Source organism: Nycticebus coucang, chromosome 3 (assembly GCF_027406575.1).
Source record: "Nycticebus coucang isolate mNycCou1 chromosome 3, mNycCou1.pri, whole genome shotgun sequence".
NCBI lineage: Eukaryota > Metazoa > Chordata > Mammalia > Primates > Lorisidae > Nycticebus > Nycticebus coucang.
This window is the reverse complement of record NC_069782.1, coordinates 150,779,946-150,794,400: the sequence shown is the minus strand read 5'-3', so window position 1 is coordinate 150,794,400 and position 14,455 is coordinate 150,779,946. Positions and strand designations below refer to the sequence as shown.

General features: G+C 42.0%; 1 protein-coding gene across 4 annotated transcripts in view; it reads right to left on the bottom strand.

The window, feature by feature from the left end:
• Positions 1–11,619, bottom strand: part of PLEKHA1 (pleckstrin homology domain containing A1) — a 79,027-nt gene extending 67,408 nt beyond the window's left edge. For 3 of the 4 annotated variants that reach the window (XM_053585150.1, XM_053585148.1, XM_053585149.1), the window contains exon 1: positions 11,427–11,574. The gene's annotated coding sequence lies outside the window, so the exon portion shown is untranslated. Of the gene's footprint in view, positions 1–11,426 lie in introns of all 4 variants that reach the window. The other variant, XM_053585147.1, reaches the window with a different exon arrangement.
• Between the last annotated feature and the right edge of the window lie 2,836 nt (positions 11,620–14,455).

The following is a 14,455-nucleotide window of genomic DNA, read 5'->3' as shown; positions in this document are numbered from 1 at the left end:
AATAAATAAATAAAATGTGATACATCTATAAGTGTATAAAATAAAAATATCACCCTGTAGTAAAAGGGAAGTGTTGATACATGCAATGTGGATGAATCTCAAAATAATTACTCTTGCTTACTCGGAGCAAAATAATAAAAGCCAAACATGAAAAGCAACAGACTGCATAAATCTATTTCTATAAATTTTTTTAAAATGCAAACCAATCTATAGAGATAGAATGCACATCAGCAATCGCCTGGGTCTGGGAGTGAAGGAAAGGATGGACTCTGACATGAGAACACTTCTCATTTCTCATATAGAAATAAATGGTATCTTGATTGCAGACATGGTCAAAACTCATCAAATTGTACATTTTAAATGGATATAGCTTACTGTATGTAATTTTAAAAAGTTAAGAATCCAGTAGCAATAGAAAATTCACTTTAAATGACTATAAATAATTTTATTTAAAAGTTGTGCAAAGTCAAAGTCACTAGAAAATATTTGCAACTTGCATCACAAAGGGTTAATCTAACATTGTATAAAATGTCAAGAGAAATATACCAAAAGTTCAATAGAAAAGTGAGTAAAAGACATGAATAGACATTATACAGAAAAAGACAGTAAAGTGGTCCTTAAACATATGAAGAGATGCTTGATATCATTCATAATAGGAGAAATCAAAAAAACATAAAGAGATGTAGACACTGACATTTAAAAGAGGCAACCAGACTTCATATGCTTCCTGACAGAAGAATGTGACACCACCTATGAACACTTTCGCCAAAACACACACACACAAAACCAATTTACAGGAAATACAGAAGACAGAGCAAGAACAAACTGTACCACAGGTATTCAAACAGTAAAACCTACACTGTAAGGAATTTATCAGGACAGATGACTGGCTTTCTTCAAAATTAAATTCAAAAGCAGTAGGGGAGGCTTGGCACAGTGGCTCATGCCTATAATCCTAGCAGTTTGGGAGGCCCAGGCAGGTGGACAGATTGAGCTCAGGAATTCAAGACCAGCCTGAGCAAGAGTGAGACGCCATCTCTTAAAAAAAAAAAAATAGCTGGGTGCTGTGGCAGGCGCCTGTAGTCCCAGCAACCTGGGAAGCTGAGGAAAGTGGATCATTTGAGCCCAAGAGTTCGAAGGCTGCTGTGAGCTATGACGCCATAGCACTCTACCAAGGGCAACAAAGTAAGACTCCGTCTCAATTAAAAAAAAACAAACAAAGAACCAGAGGAGGAAGACTTTAAAAGACATGTGGATCGATCACAACATGAAGACCTTATTTAAATCCTGAATTTAAAAAAAGTGACATAGTAAGAAAATTGGACATTTGAATATTGTCTGATGATACTAGGAAATACTATTTTTGGTGTGATAATGGTATTGTGGTTGTATCAAAAAAAAGGGAGTCCTTTTCATTTAGAGATATTTACTAATATAAAGATAAAATCTGGTATTTGCTTCAAAATAATCTGGGAGAAGGGAATGAATGGAAGAGGCACGGCCTGGGTTGACAGTTGTTAGGGCTAAGTCAGGAGATACAGAGGATTAATTACACTATTTTTAGTATAATTTTACTTCTATGGATGTTTGCAATAGAAAAAATATATTTTAAGTCTGTACTACACAAACATACCATTTCTCATGTATAAAACTGGCAAAAACTCAAAAGCTTGAGAATATACTAATAATACATTGGTGATGTAAGAAAATAAGAACTCTTACATTGCTGGTGAGAATGCAATAATAAAACCTCAACAGAAGTAAACTGGGTAATATTTAACAAAATCACATATTCATTTATCCTGTAATCTAGTTTCCTACTTAGTACTGTAATCTGAGACTATGTTATGTATATGGTAGGACTTGATGTACATTATAGAATAATGTAAATATACTGACACTATTCATTATATTTAAAATAAAATTAATAATGCATAAAACATTTATTTTTTATTAGGAACCAAGATTTTCACAGTGAGACAAGACAGGTACAAAACATAAAAGGAAAAACTGTGCACAATGCATTTGAATTAGAAATACTATGAAACTTATGATCTCCGAAATATGACAGTAATAGAAAATCATCACTTTGCAATCCCAATGTAATCACTGATTTAAGCAAGCTTCAATGCTAAATGAACACTAAAACTGCTAAATGAAACATTAGCAAACAGAATATTCATAGTCTCAAAATATACCACCACAGTTTTCTCACTAATTACAAACAGAAAATGTATCTTTAGAACAGAGATATCTTATGGCCCCTCCATCCTTAGCAAATGATTTAGTACCTAATTAATTTAGAAGGTAAGTACTAACGGATACCAACCACTTCTCTCTCTTTTTTTTGAGACAGTCTCACTATTTTGCCCTTGGTAGAGTGCTGTGACATCACAGCTCACAGCAACCTCAAACTCTTGGGCTTACGCGATTCTCTTGCCTCAGCCTCCCAAGTAGCTGGGACTACAGGCGCCTGCCACAATCCCCAGCTATTTTTGTTGTCATAGTTGTCATTGTTGTTTAGCTGGCCTGGGCCAGGTTCAAACCCACCAGCCTTGGTGTATGTGGCCGGTGCCCTACCCATTGAGCTACAGGCACCGCCACAACCACTTCTCTCTTAAAAGACCATGTATTACATGATTCTGCTGATATTAAATAACCAGAATGGGCAAATCCATAAAGACAGAAAGGAAAGTACTGGTTACATAGGTATGGGAGGATAGGGGGAAAATAAGGAGTTGCCTAGGGATAAAAGGGTATAGGGTTTCTTTGGGGGATGATAAAAAAAATTCTAAAATTGGTGATAGATGCACAATTGTGCATACACTAAAAACTACTGAAATGTATACTTTAAGCAGACAAATTATATAGCAATAGAACTTTTTTTTTTTTAAGAAAGAAAGAAATGAATTACAATTGCCTTTCATTCAAGAATACATTAGAAATCCTAAGAAACATTCCACCTCCCAGACCTTGGATAGCTGGACTTTCCCAGGAAATGGTCTCTGGACCACTTCTCTATACATGTGCAGTCGTTCGGTGAGCTCGCTCATTCTCACAGATCCAGCCACTAATGACTTCCCAACTGTTACCTCCAGCCTTGAACATGCTACTGTACTCCATCTCCTGTAGTACAGACATCTCAAACTTAACAAACTGAGCTGTACATATTCCCCTCAGAAACCTGGTCCTCTGTCTTCCCCACCTCAGTAAACAGCCGCTCTCTTCTTCCAGGTGTTCAGGCAAAATATCTTAAAGTCACACTTAAGTTTTCTTTCTCTCTTATTCCATGTCCAATCCATCAACAAATCCTATTGACTCTATCTTCAAAATATACCCAGAATCCCACCACTTTTTACCACTTGCTGCCACTATGGTCCAAGTGACCATCACCTCCCACCTGGATTACTGACTGCTAAGGTCTCCTTGCTTCTGCCTTCGCCCCACTTCAATCTATTCTCAACACAGCAGTCAAAGTAACCCCATTAAAACATACAGTCAAGTGTTTATTCAATACATACACATATTACTACTTGTGAAGTACTGTTCTAAATTTTATATATTAGTTTCTTTTTTTTTTGAGACAGAGTTTCATTTGCTGACCCTCGGTAGAGTACTGTGGCGTCTTAGTTCACAGCAACCTCAAACTCTTGGGTTCAAGTGATCCTCCTGCCTCAGCCTCCTAAGTAGCTGGGACTACAGGTGCCCACTACAATGTCCAGCTATTTTTACAGATGGGGATCTCACTGTAGCTCAGGCTGGTCTCCACTCTATGAGCTCAGGCAATCCACTTGCCTCCGCCTCCCAAGTGCTGCGATTACAGGCGTGAGCCACTGCGCCTGGCAGTTTATTTAATTCTTATAACAACGATTTCACAGATGAGAAAATTAAGGAAGCAGCAGAGCTAGGATTCAAACCAGAGGGGTCTGGCTCTAGAGCCATACTCATCAATACTATGTATTACTGCACTCTGCTCAAAACTCTTCAAAGCAATGTTTGTCCACTTCAGCTGCTTATTAGAATTACAAGGGAATTTTAAAAAGTCCAATGCCTAGGCTGGGCAGCGCCCCCCAGCTCCAACCAATTAAACAGAAACTACAAGATGGGATTCAGGCATCAGTACTTTTTTAAAGCTTCCCAGACAATTCTAATGTATACCAAGGTTAAGGAACATTGTTTCAGTAGGATCCTATCTCAAAGTAGAAACCTAAAACCCAAAGCTTTTACAAAGACCTACAGGGCTCACCTAACTCCTCACCCCATTCCAACTACCTCCTCACCATTGGGCTTACCAAACCAGCTCCCCTCTCAGGGCCTTTTAACTCAAAAGTCACTTGAACTGGTTGATTTAAATGATGGAAAGAAAAAAAGGATCAAACACTATTATCTCCTTTTTTTTTCCTAATTGAGACAGACGTCTCACTTTGGTGCAGTACAGAGTACTGTAGCATCATAGCTCGTAATCTCAAACTCTTAGGCTCAAGCAATCCTCTTGCCTCAGCCTCCCAAGTAGGTGGGACTATAGGCACTTGCCCCAATGCCCAGCTATTTTGGGAGACAGGGTCTCACTCTTGCTCAGGCTTGTCTTGGACTCCTGAGCTCAAGCAAGCCACCCACCTAGGCCTCCCAGAGTGCTAAGATTACAGCCTCCACACCTGGCCCAAATGCTATATTGCTGTTTGAATGTGTAGTATTCTTAGTAAAGCTAGTATGGAACAAAAACAGATAAAATTATGTTATTAACCCCACCACCATCACCAAACATATCCTCCAGCTTTACTAATGGATTTTAAAGTCTTATATAAATCAGTCTTAAGTTAACATATTCACAGTTAACACTTCATCAGTCAGCAATCAGAAAGTAAGCCAAAAACAAAACAAAACAAACAAAAAATCAGAAAGAGACAGACATAAAGAAAAAAAGACAGGCTGGGAGCCTGTTGCTCAGTGGTTAGGGCACCAGCCACATGCACTGGGGCTGATGGGTTCAAACCTGGCCCAGGCTCGCTCAGCAAAAAAATAAAATAAAATAAAGCCAGGTATTGTGGCAAGTGCTTGTAGTCCCAGCTAACAGGGAGGCTGAGGCAAGAGAATTGCTTGAGCCCAAGAGTTTGAGGTTGCTGTGAGCTGTGATGCTACAGCACTCAACTAGGGCGACAAAGCGAGACTCTGTCTCAATTAAAAAAAAAAAAAAAAGACAAAATGAATTCTGCAGGAAGACCTCATCGGGCTCACAGACTTCATTATTTGTTAACAGACACCAAGTGGGACCAGTCTCACTGCTCCATAATCATGGCAAACAAAAGCTGAGACATGGACATCTGGATCAAACATCTATGGAGTCAGGTATGGCTCTAGCACCCTAACAACCACCTAACCATCCTTTCACTCTATGAAAGCAGAAGACAGAAGACAGAAAAAGAACTAGAAGTCTTCAAAGAGAACACAGGTAAAGGAAGGAGGTAGTCACCCCAAAACAATGGCAGAGGCCTCTAAGAGAAATCATTCAAGATCAGAAGTGCCTAGAAGAAGAAGCAATTGGCCTCTCCTGCTGCAGTTCAATGTCTGCCTGTGCAGTAACTAGTCACTGACCTGTGCCTATTAGAGTTGCGGAATAAAGAGAATTGATGGGAAACAGCAGGGCACGGAAAGGGAACAGCCTGCAGGCCACCATTTGACATCTCGAAGAAGTGAGTTTCAGTGGACTGAGTGGCAAGTATAGAAGTGTCTGGGCTAGAGTTGTCATGCTGTCACCCAAAATCTGGCTGTAAAAGAGAAAAGATACCCATCTCCACTCACCCCCACACTCAAGAGGGTAGACTGACAGAATAAGAGCAAGCAGATGGGTAAAGGTTTAGCCACAGAAATTTTCATATCCAATAACAGTGCAGGAGTCACTCTGTAAGATCTCACCAAAAACACAAGTTTGTTTGCCTACTAGTGGACATGAAAGGCTCACCACTGTTAATCAAAAGAGAGCTTTAATAGCCCCAGATAACAAATACTTATCTCTTTCCATTTCTCTTCTGACTAGTCCACGCACAAGTAGATCCCTGGAGGGGGACAGAAGTAACCCAGGGCATACCACAACCTCTCCTACCCCAAGCACTTCAGGCAGTAAGTAGGCAGTGGGATAAGGGAGGAAAAGAGTTTTAAATTGAATATGAGATTGAAGGCTTAAACTGGAATAGATGAGACTAGAGATTTTAATAGCTGTAAATGATAAAAAAAAAAAGCTATCATTTACCCAAGATGTCATGAGATAGAGAGAGACAGGAAGATGCTACAGAGCACAGTTAAAAGCTGTGAATGGTGAAAATTGAAGTTGTCTTATGTTTGTTTGCACTAAGCTCCGGCTGCTCAATAACATGATGACATACTGAAGAGCATTCCCACCCTTAATAATGGGAGGAACACCTGACGCAGAAATTCTCATGAGGGATTTACTGTACCCAGTAAAATGCTACATTAGAAGCCCTCTAAATTTGCTTACAATTCTAGTGCCTGTGATTATGCTTTCTTTCAAGAGGTTAAATTGAACCCAGAATCCAGAGTTCAGTTGTTAAACAGTATAAGATTAGGTGGCCTAACTGGCTAACATAGCACTTTTCAGAAAATAAAGCAATCAGATCAACAAGTCTCGTAAAGGGTTCCAATAGGAAACAATATTTTACACTAAAAGTTAATTTAGGCTTGGCGCCAGTAGCACAGTGGTGCAGCACAGTGCTTACGGCACCGGTCACATACTCTGATGCTGGCAGGTTCGAACCCAGCCTGGGCCTGCTAAACAACAATGACAACTACAAAAAATAGCTGGATGTTGTGGCGGGCACCTGTAGTCCCAACTACTTGGGAGGCTGAGGCAAGAGAATCATTTAAGCCCAAGAGTTGGAGGTTGCTGTGAGCTGTGATGCCATAGCACTCTACTGAGGGCAACATAGTAAGACGCTGTCTCAAAAACAAACAAACAAAACTTAATTTAAAAAAAAGAAGAACGGGGTGGTGCTTGTGGCTCAAGGAGTAGGGTGTGCCAGCCCCATATACCAGAGGTGGTGGGTTTAAACCCAACCCTGGCCAAAAACTGCAATAATAATAATAATAATAAAAGAAGAGAGACTGGGCACGGTGGCTCATGCCTATAATCCTAGCACTCGGGGAGGCTGAGGTAGTGGAGTCTACTACTTGAGCTCAGGAGTTCCAGACCAGCTTGAGCAAGAGCGAGACCCTGTCCCCAAAAGTAGCCAAGCAATGTGGCCTATACCTATAGTCCCAGTTACTAGGGAGGCTGAAGCTAGAGGACTGCTTAAACCCAAAAGTTTAGGGAGCCTTAATGTGATGGCATTCTACTGAGGGAGCCAAAAGCTCTGTCTCAAAAAAAAAAAAAAAAACAAAAATCCTAAATGACTCCAATGTTCCTTTATAGTCAACAGAAATTCCAATACAAAGAAAACAGATATAAAATTCCCCAAAACACCATTTTCCTGAATCAAAACAATTCAACTACCCAAAAGCCTTACCAAAATAAATGACAAACATGTTTGCTTAAACACGTCTATAAATTACAAACTTGTATATCCTTTATCACACAGCCCCAACAAGAAAAAAAATATTACTTAGGGTTAAATGGCTTAATGTTACTAAATGTAACAGTTCTACTGCTATAACAAATATCAACAGGAAGCTTTATATATACATAAAACCATTCCATATTTTTAATTTCTTTTGTTGTTGTTTTTTTTTTTTTGAGGCGAGTCTCGGTGTGTTGCTCTCAGTAGAGTGTCACAGCATCACTGTTCACAGAAAACTTAAACTCCTGGGCTTAAGTGATTCTCTTGCCTCAGCCTCCCAGATAGCTGGGACTACAGGCACCCGCTACAATGCCCGGCTATTTTTTTTTGTTGCGGTTGCATTGTTGTTGTTTAGCTGGCCTGGGCTGGATTTGAACTTGCCAGCCTGGGTGTATGTGGCCAGCGCCCTACGCACTGAGCTAAGGGCACCACCCCATATTTTTAATTTCTAAAAATAATTAAGCATTGTAGACAAGCATCTAAAGCTCCTAAAAGTTTATGCCCCAAGAACTCCCTTCAAATACCATGTTAATAAATGTGGTGTATGTTTTCACCAATGGTCAAAAGATCTAATACCAAATTTTAGTATTTATCTCCTACTAAAGTAATTTTGTGGTGTCACCACAGATCTGAAATTTTAAAGATTTTTAAAATCTTGAAAATTAGAATTAAATTTTAATATTACCAAAAGTAAATTGCTCCAAAGTGTGAAAAAGTAAATATTTGCATATTACTTCAGCTCAGAGCTAGAATCAAGTGGGAAGTACATTAACACTACAGTTATTTGAAATTTTCTAGTAAAAGCAGGTGTGAGTAATTACTATCACATCTGAATAATTACTACATTACATTCAGAAAACTATCTTTCCCATTCTTAAATGTCAGAATCACTTAAACAAAAATAAGCAATATGTCTACATCAAAGCCTTATCAATTATGCTAATAAGTTATTTTTTAGATTTCATTCTGGGTTACTAATTATTATACAGTCAAAATAATGGTGGGATTTGCAGTATCACTACAAGAATAATAGTAAAGAACTTTCAGACCTAAGGGGAAAAAAGTCACATTTTAAAAAGCTCTATTAACTTACTTGGCGCCCAAAGCACCATGGTTACGGCGCCAGCCACATACACCAAGGGTGGCAGGTTCAAACCCCACCCGGGCCAGCTAAACAATGACAACTGCAACAAAAAATAGCCAGGCACTGTGGTAGGCACTGTGGTGGGCACCTGTAGTCCCAGCTACTTGGGAGGCTGAGGCAAGAGAATCGCTTAAGCCCAAGAGTTTGAGGTTGCTGTGAGCTGTGACACCACAGCACTCCACTGAGGGCAATAAAGTGAGACTCTGTCTCAAAATAAATAAATAAAAATAAAACAAAACAAAAAACTCTATTAAGTGATTTTAAGGAAAAAGTCCCAATAAAAATGTAAGATGTTGGGGTGGCGCCTGTGGCTCAGTCGGTAAGACGCCAGCCCCATATACTGAGGATGGCGGGTTCAAAACCGGCCCCGGCAAAACTGCAACAAAAAAAAATAGCCAGGTGTTGTAGTGGGCGCCTGCAATCCCAGCTACTCGGGAGGCTGAGGCAAGAGAATCACTTAAGCCCAGGAGTTGGAGGTTGCTGTGAGCTGTGTGAGCTGTGTGAGCTGTGTGAGGCCACAGCACTCCACTGAGGGCCATAAAATGAGACTGTCTCTACCAAAAAAAAAAAAAAAAGTAAGATGTTTCCACCTTTCTTAAGTGTCTTCCTAAGAGTCTTCATATCACCATGATGATGTCAATCAACACTTGAATATTGCCCATGATGACTTTTTAAAGACAAGAACCCAATACTATTCTTAACATCCTTAAACACTCTAAAAAGGTCCTTCTGGCTTATAAACTCATGGTAGTTAACTCACCATTGTTTCACTCTCTCCTACTCTATGACAAACTCAGATTTACAGGCCATCTCTCTTTCCGATTTTGTTACATTGGTAAAACTGTGGGGGAAAAGATACAAACCTGATACTTCTCCCTCCCTCCCTCCTACAAGCAACAGTAGAAACACTAATTAACAAAATAAAGCAAGATAAGAAGTTTGTGTATGTCTATATATATATATATAGATACACACAAATACATACATCTCACATCTTTTAATGTCAAAAAAGTTATCCACTTATTCCAAAGGATAAATCCACAGCCATGTCTTGACACTCCTCAAGAGAAACTTATGACTACGTTGTAGAGTTTATAGCACTATAAAATAAACTTAGGGCTTTAATTGAAAATCTGCCAAGCTTTGAATATTTTTGTTTATATGTATCACTGTCTAAAATGTAATTTCCCTTAGTTAGATTTGGCCAAGATAAGGAATATGTAAACTAACCCTACTTGGGGGAAAGATTTTCTTTTTGCCACAAGCCTATCAATATGAAAAATTAAGAGTATGAAAAATGGGCATTTTAGTCAGTAAATCTTACTGTTTTTGCAATAACAGTTCTTCAAGTGCTTCAGATTATGAAGAAAAATACAGTTTTACAAAATGATATTTTAAATTTTTTTATGTGAATCATATAATGCTTATCCAAATTTTGCTGGGAATTGTTTCGATGGCATTAAACATAGAAAATAAGCAAGTTGAGTACTCTGGGGAAATAAAGCAGACTGGTGGTTCTAAGATAAAAGACAATGGTATAAACCTCATAGTGCGTTGTTCGTTCCAGTCATTAAACACACAGGAAATAAGATTTTCTGTTTAGAAAACTAATTTATAAAGAGCAACGACTTCATTAAAGCAAAGGAAATCTTATTAAAACAGACAAGGATCAATTGTAAAATATGAAAATAAGTATTATAAAACTGGAAGGTGAAACAGAAGGCAAAAATGGAATAAACTGCCTAAAATTTGTTCCTTAACTCTCTTCTTGGACCTATCCCCAAACAGAGCAACTGAGTGTTATTATTTACACTCCCAAGCCTCGGCAGATGCTTGGCTTCGGGGCACAGCATAACTAGAATTCTACCAAAGGCAGTTACCACTCTAGAAAACAAGACCGCTTTCATTATGACACTTTCCCTCTTTCCAGGAGGGTCAATAGAAAGCATCTGAAATAAACCACAAACCACTCAGGATGGCCCCAGGGGGCTGCGGCTGGCGGCTGGCAGCTGGTCTCAAGTCAAAAGACCTGGTTCTGGTCACCTTCCTGGTCCCACCTGCGTGACCCTGGGCAAGTCACTTCCAACTCTCCAACTGACCATCTGCACCATGAAGGTGCGAAGAGAAATCACTACCCACGCACGACTCTACGGCCCAGGGCGGAATCGCCTTGGGCCTCGGCGAATCCTGAACGCGCATTAAAAACCCAGAAGGGGATGCCCAGGGCCATGCAGCCCCCGCGGACACAGCCCTGGAGCCCGGCCACTCCGACGGGCGTCGCCGCCGGGAATCCCCGGACAGCTGGCCGCGCGCGCGGCGTCCGGAGCGGGGCTTCCCGGAGAAAGGAGGGCGCCACCAGACGGTCCAGCGGGCACCCCGAGGAGCCCGCTGGCCCCGCCGCCGCCGCGGGCCTCCCCGCCCTCCCCGCCGAGGCTGAGGTCAGGGAAACAATCAGGGACCCACGAAAAGACGCCGCCGCCCTGAGCCCGCGCGCAGGTGAGCCGGCCCGGCGGCCTCGCCCAGGTGCAGCGCGCGCGGGCGGACACGCCGGGAAGGGGGCGCCGCCCCGCATCCCCGGAGCCGCCAGCCCCTCGGCGGACGCCTTCCCGGTCGCCTCAGCGAGGGAGGCGCTCCGGGAGCCCCGCCGCCGCCGCCGCCACCTGACCCTCGGCCCCGCAACCCAGCGCGGCCACGCTCCTCACGCCAAACTTTACCGCGCCCTTGGCCCGGAGCACCCGCGCCGCCGCGACCCCAGCTCCCACAGCCACCGAGCTGCCCTCAGCGGCAACCGCGACGGCCGCCTGCGCACTGCGCACGCGTCCCCGCGCAGCCTCAGCCCCCAGACGGCGGCTGAGATTCCGGAGCTGGCACTCCCAGCCACGGAGACTACAAGTCCCGGCAGGCCCCGCGCAGCGGGCAGAGAGCGGGCGTCTTCCTGCTCCCAGGGCGGAGGCCTAGTGCGCGGTGTGGGGCGGGGCTGCGCGCAGAGCGCTGGAGGTGGGGGCGGGGGGGCTTGCCGCGCTGCTTCCTGGGATTCGTAGTTTTCGAGGACCACTGAGCTTGGCAAGGAGGTGGAACTCCGGGTTCTCTGATGTCATTGCCCAGAGCTGAGAGGCACAGGGATCTTTAAAAATAGGCTGCGTTAGTTTGCAGATAATTTGTTTGCAAGCTGTCCCATAGTCTGTCCAAGTGGCACAAATTCACAGGCTGCGGCGAATTTGCAGAAAAATGTTTTACAGCTCTGTGTGCCAATTTTTCGCTCCTAACCATTTTTCTCTTGATAGAAATGGAGCTCCACCTCCGACTTACAGTGGTGTTAATAATACAGGAGGCTACCCAAAACTTAAAGGATTAATTGAAATTATTTTAGGACGGGTGGAGCATAAGTATTCTCATAAATATTTGTAAATGTTTCAGATGTTTGTTGAGCACCTACTATGGACCAAGTACCGTGATGGACAACTAGGCATACATCTTTTTGCAAGACAAATACTGGCACTGCTCTCATGGAACCTGCAGTCTGTACAAGAGCTAGACCACAAACAAGCGAGATCATTACAGGTTTTAGCAGAATGGCAAAGCTGAGCGAGTTCAAGAGAGTGGCAGAGGAGGCCTCCTCAGAGAGGGCAGTTAGAGAAAGTTCTTCAAGGAAGTAATCTTTGAGCTGAAACCTGAAGAATGAGAAATATTCAGACATGCAAAAGAACTAGGAAAGAGTTACATGCCACCACACCCTTCACAGGGCATGCCATACTAGACTCTCAGTAAATATTTGTTCCTTTTGTGTCTTTTTTCCTTTCCTCTCCCTGAACAACCTTAGATAGCATCCTTCCCCTTTCAAAACCCTTAAAAAACCTTTATCACCACCTTTCAGAACATCCTTCCTATGTGAAGATGTACATGAGACAAATCAATGTTATGACAAGACAAGCTGTATACGGCTGCTGGGACAACAGATAGGAGGCAAATGCCAATTAGTCTGGTAATGTGGCTGGAACCCTGACTACTTAACTCCTTTATTTGTGAGCTGGGTTAAAAGTCTGGGCACTCAGGCTGACTTCCTGATTTGCTTCTCTTTATGACACAGAAAATTAGATTTTGAGTTTGTTTCTATTCAGATCCTAAAGGAGGCTAGACATGGTGGTTCACATCTGTAATCTTAGCACTTTGGGAGGCCAAAGCAAGAGGATAGCTCAAGACCAGGAATTAAAGACCAGCTGGAGTGACACAGGGAGAATCCATCTGTACAAATAAAAATTAGCCCGCATAGCAGCAGATGCCTGTAGTCCCAGCTACTCAGGAGGCTGAGGCAAGAGGATCACTCAAGCTCAGGAGTTGGAGGTTCCAGTAAACTATAATGACACCACTGTGTTCTGGCCTGGGCAACAAAGTGAAACACTATCTCAAAGTGAAAAGCAGCCCTATATTTACCTGTGCAGATTTATCTGCATACCTTTAAAAGGTAGAGGGTGACACTTTGCCTTTCTGACCTCTCATGACCTCAACTGTAAATGAGTATAATTCACCCTACCTACCTTACAGACTGTTCTTGGCATCTGATAACACGATGGAGTGAGAACACCTTACACAGTGCACAGAATGCCTCCATGCTGCCTGTTTCAGACTGCTCATTTTCTATTGCCTTTCATCCACCATGACTGTTTCATTATCTTTTGAGAAACCTTAGCTGTACAGCCTTGCTGGCACCTGTCTCTTTGGGGTGCCTCATTTCCTCATCTGAGAGATGACTGAAAGGGTTTGGCCTCACTATCATTTATAAAATGGCCATAAGAAATGGTTTCTTTGGTCCACACAGTGGGTTTTCATTGATTTCACTGAACGTGTGATTGACATTTAAAAATAAAGAAATTTCACACAAAAACCCAGATGTCACCTGTCTGATCCCTGTGGGCTTATGGGCTTGCTTTCCCTGGCTAGAAGTTCTGGAAGATGTCTCTAAGTTTTTAGCTTTAGAATCCTAGAAAATTCCAGGTGGGATATTTGAGACACACTTAAAAGACATTCTTTTTTTGTTTGAAATTCAAATTCAAATTTAGCATCTTTTATTTGATCTGAAAATGCTAGTCCTGGAGTCAAGCCACTGAAGCAGAGAGCCTCTCACTCCCTCTAGGCTGGACCCAGAGGAAATCTTTTTCCTAACTGTTATCGCCATATGCCATTTGAGTGGGTGATGTGAGATTGTTCTTTTGCTCTTTTAGGGATAATGAGCCCCAAAGATTGTTTTGACATTGAGAGTCATATTTACATATAGTAAAGAAAGCCAGAAAAGTGACTCAGTTTGCCCAAAGACTCAGAGCAAGGTAGTTCCAGGGCTACTTTGAAGTTATGATATAACTATAACCAGAACTTGATAGCTCCTAATTAGCCAATAAATGCTGCAGAGACCAATAACAACAACAACGACGATGACGACGATGATGACAACAAAGCTCTCTGCTTTTCCTCAGGCCTTTTTCTTTTTCTTTCTTTCTTTTTTTTGGATGGCAAGGTTTATTACATAAGTGTGCTTTCCGTGCTATTTTTAAAAAAAGTATGTGGAAATTACAGTCTGGGAGCAAACCAAGAACACTCAGGACCCACTGAGGGCACTAAGGAATACTGGAATATTCCATGGATACTTGTCGTCTGAATGAAAAAGGGAAAGTCTGAATTCAAGGTTCTGCAATTTACCTTTAAAACATCACCATTGTCATCATCATGCTGTGAGTGTGTAAAGTACTAT